Below are 5,000 nucleotides of genomic sequence, written 5' to 3' on the forward strand. Positions count from 1 at the left end.
AAGTCCCTCATTCCTGGAATCATTCTCGAAAATCTTTACTGCACCCTCTCTAAGGACTTGACATCCTTCCTAAAGTGCGGTGCCCAGAATTGGACACAATACTCCAGTTGAGGCCGAACCAGTGTTTTATAAAAGGATCATAACTTCTATGCCCATTTATGAAGCCCAGTCTCCCGTATACTTTATTAACCGCTTTTTCAACCAGTCCTGCCACCTTCGATGGTGTGTGCACATATAACCCCATGTCTCTGTTCATGCACCCACTTTAGTTTATATTGCCTCCCCATTCTTTCAACCAAAATCACTTCACACTTTTCTGCGCTAAATTTCATCTGCAACAAGTCCACCATTTCACCAGCCTGTCTTCTTGTAGTCTATAACTATCCTTCTCACTGTTCGCTATACTAACAAGTTGTGTGGCATCTGCAAATTTTGAAATTCCACCCTGTACGTCAAGTCCAAGACATATATATAAAATATATATACACACACACACATATATACACACACACACACACACACACACACACACATACATATATATATATATATATACACACACATATATACACACACACTGATAGAGTATTCAAACAGGCTCATTTAGACAGACTGTGAAAATTCACAGACCCCCAAGTCAAGGCTGCTACATGCAGTTCGGCATGTTGCATTAACTCATCAATCAACTTGACATTTTCGGACCTTGGGTAGTGAGCCAATTAAAACGTTAAAAGACTTTCAATTGAGCCAATAAGGTCAAAGAAGGAGAGTTCTTTTCTGTAAATTGAACCCGGTATAAAATACTGCCATTTTGATCATGTGTCTCAGTAAGACAAAAGAACTGGCAATCAGCCAGCAGCTTGTTACTCTCTGCCAAGATTAAAAAGTTAAAACTACCATCGGAGTTCGTATTTCATTGGAAATTAAGAGATCTAACAATCTTGGCACTGCGAGCAGGGTCGCTGAGGAAAGAAACTGAATTTTGGACATCGGACCTATATATTGAGGTAATGACTCCTCTTTTTTAAAACAAAAAGTCCTCGGTCAAAAGTCTAAATTCGCCTCTCCTTCTACGCGATTCCGAAAGCCTCCGGTTTGCGAACCCTCCGGTTGGTAGTTGGCTCGAGGTCCCATAGACGTCTAAACTTCGGCGGTGTGTTAGTTAATTAATCACCGACCTATTGATCGGCTAGCAAGCCTCCGACTCGAGACCCCAGTAAAGAACTCAGTAAAGAAATGGCAGCAGGAGATAAGGGCAAAGAATTGCCTACAACTGTTAAAGGTGGGCAGGCACCACCTGAAGTTTCGCTAGATTTAATTCTCGAACAGTTGATAGAATACATAGAGCAACAATTCAACTTATCTAAAACCTGTATTAAGATCGAACAAAAGTACGGAACCTTCAAAGGACAATGGTCCTTGGACGAGATTAAAAGGGTCTGGGGAAAAACGACCCGTATGAAAAATAAAGAGCGAACTAGATGGTTCCTAGCGGTTATGGGCCAGATCCGAAACCGGAATGAAATTATAATGCGTTCCCAACATGATCGAGAACTGACCAGTACAAAGGATCAATTGCAAGCTGTTTGTGCACAGCTGCTACAGAAAAAGCTTGAACTTGAAAAGCTGGAAGCGGAAGTTAAAGATCTTAAAGGTGAAATTAAAGAATGGAAAAAATCATTAGGTCAAGAGACAGTAATAGGAAAAGGAAAATGTATTGATCAATTCCCAGGGTACCATGTTTGGATAAATTAAAAGTGCAAACCCGAAGACACGACCGAGGAATAGATACGGATTCCGAATCCTCCGACAATACAGTGTCAGAGGATGAAGAATTAGGGGTGCGCTTTGCCCCGTTTAAAAAAAGACGAGTTGTAGTCAAATCAGAAGAGACTGCAGATGAGGGCGGAACCAAAAAAACAAAGAGAAGGGTGTACGAAGAATACTTAGTTCTTGATCCGGCAGACCCAGGGAAAATTGATAAATGGTCCAAGGAATTGCCCAATCCAAAGAAAGGGGGAGTAAAAACGTGGGACCAATTGGAGCTTAAGAAATATATATCAACTTCATCCCTGGGACAGAGTGCAAATTTTGACCATAATGGTGCCAAAAACACAGGGAAGAAAATTGCACGACAAGGTAGAAGCAGCTTTGGGGCAGAATGAGCAAGAATTAGATGCAGGATGGGAGGCGATTAAACACTGGCTGCAAGCTTTCAGTCCAGCTAAGACAGACTGGGGAAAAATTGCAGCCTGCCAACAGAAAGGAACAGAGGAGGTCCTGGAGTATGACGAGCGGTTTAGATGCACGTGGCTAGAACATTCGGGTATGAATCATACGGATGAGGAAATGGATGATCAAGTGTTTGGACCCCTGAAAGCAGCTTTCGTGGCAGGTCTAAAGCCAGAACTGTCCAAAATGCTTAAGGTAGTGTTACCGGACTGGGAAGGTAGAGGAACTACCTTTGCAGCATTGGTGGATCGATGTAACCAATTAGATCGGGATATGGGAGCTAAAGTCCGAGCTGTACAGGCTATGGGAAGGAAATCCCAGGATTCCGATAAACAGTCATTAGGAAAATTACCCGGAAAATGTCATTATTGTGGGAAAGGTCGTCACTGGGCCAAGACGTGCAGGGCAAAACAGCAAGGTCGTGGCTGGGGAAGAGGACTCAGCCAGGGATACAATTCAGCCAACAAGCCAGGCTTGTCACAAGATAATGACCTCATAGAAACATTTAAGCGACTGACAATACAACAACAGAAGGAGTTACTTGGGATAGCAAAAAACGATTAGAGCCCACCCCTGGCCCCCCTTCTCGCACTAATACAACAAAGGGAAGATGGGCTATATATAACTGTGAGGGTGGGCGATAAGGATGTGGACTGTCTTTTAGGCACAGGGCCAAATTAACATGCTTACCCCTACAATATGGAGACTTTTTGCCGTTGGATGGTAGGGCACGTACAGCCTATGGAGTTGGAGGCCATAAAATGGAAATTAAAAGGACAACACCGGTACTTATAGGGCTGGGTCCACATGAACTAACCACACCGGTCTGGATAAGCCCAGTAGATCAACCCCTTTTGGGAATGGACGTTCTAATCCAAATAGATTCATCGTTGCATTTCGAGGATGGTCGGGTGACATGGTCAATTAGAACTTTGAAGAAAGAAGAATTGAAGGAACACCCGACATGGGCTAAAGATAAGAACGATTGCGGCCTACTCCAGATGGAGCCTGCGTCATTTACAGGGACCAAGCCTCCATGCACTAAACAGTATCCCATCAGTCCAACTGCCATCGCTGAAATCTTACCAGTTATTCAGCAATTGGAGAAACAAGGGGTGCTTATTAAAACGCATAGCTCCTCCAATAGCCCCGTGTGGCTGGTACAGAAATCTAATGAGACTTGGTGTTTGACTGTCGATTATAGGAAAGCTAACCAGTGTATTAATCAAAAAGCTCCTTTGGTCGAAGAACCCTCCAGCATTTTTAATGCCCTCAAACCGGAACATAAATATTTCTCGGTTATAGATATGGCCAACGGATTTTGGTCAGTGCCTCTGGCACCGGGGGTTCGACAGTGGTTTGCTTTCACAGTCCAAGGACAACGGTTACCGCAGGGTTTCCACAACAGCCCTACGGTATTCCACATGGCTTTACAAAGCCATTTGCGAGAATTACCTCCCCTGTCATCCAATATGTAGACGATATCCTGCTAGCTTCAATCACGGAAGAACAGCATGAACAAGATTTACGAGCTTTGCTGGATCACCTTCGGCTGAAAGGACATAAAGCCAGCATCGACAAAGCACAAATATCCCAAGAAGAGGTTGTATACCTGGGACAAAAGATTTCACAAGGAAAGAGAGAACTTACCCAGGATCCAACTGCAGCCATTCGGGCTGCTAAAAAACCCACCACTATTCAGGAACTAAGGTCTTTTTTGGGATTGTGTAACTTTAACAGAAATTGGATTGACTCCTTCACACAGCTTGCTCAGCCACTGAATGATATTTTAAAGGGGAAACGTGCCTCTAAAGAAGCCATCACCCTCACTAACGAACAGCAAGAGGCCTTCCTGAGTTTGAAAAAGGCTGTGTGTTCGGCACCAGCTTTGGGAATCCCCGACAGTAGTAAGCTATTTACCCTGTTCGTCCATGAGAAAGAAGGATATGACCGCTATACTGACACAAGAACATGGGGATTGGCAAAGACCTATTGGCTATTATTCGGCAAAATTGGATGCGGTAGCCCTCGGATGGGGAAGTTGCCTAAGGGCCATGGAAGCTACATGTCGAGCGGTAATGATCACTGCGGATCTAGTCCTTGACCAAAAGCTGATTGTCAAGTGTCCCCACACCGTACATGCTTTGCTGTCTATGAATAGAATGTCTCAGGTGACGGCAGCAAGATGGACCCGCTGGACAGCAGTTTTGGAAGCTCCTAATCTGCATATTGTCCGGGCCAGCCCGGTTAATCCCACAACTATGCTCCCGATGTCAGAATCGAGGGAGCAAGAGGGGGGGAGAATGTGAAGAGCATGACTGCGTGGAGATTTTAAAAGAAACAAAAGAAGCAGCCTTGCCAGCAGAGGAGCCTCTGCACAACCCAGACCTCATCCTGTTTACAGATGGTTCCTCCTTTGTTGACAATGGTACCAGAAAAGCAGGATGGGCAGTTACAACCTTATATGAGGTAGTGGCAAAAGGATGTTTACCCTCAGGAACGTCAGCACAACAGGCCGAGTTACGGGCCCTGTCAGAAGCATGTCAAATAGCAGAAGGACAGACAGCTAATGTCTACACAGATTCGCGTTATGCTTTTGGAGTCGCTCACGACTTTGGTATGTTATGGCGGAAAAGAGGATTCCTCATTGCTGCTGGTACACCTATCCGAAATGGAAAAGAAGTCAGAGACTTACTGGAGGCCACACAATTACCTCAGGAAGTGTCCATCCTGAAGTGTAAGGCCCATATCAAGGAAAATACCACAGA

The sequence above is a fragment of the Pristiophorus japonicus genome, unplaced genomic scaffold (assembly GCF_044704955.1).
Source record: "Pristiophorus japonicus isolate sPriJap1 unplaced genomic scaffold, sPriJap1.hap1 HAP1_SCAFFOLD_2355, whole genome shotgun sequence".
In the NCBI taxonomy this organism is placed as follows: Eukaryota; Metazoa; Chordata; class Chondrichthyes; family Pristiophoridae; genus Pristiophorus; species Pristiophorus japonicus.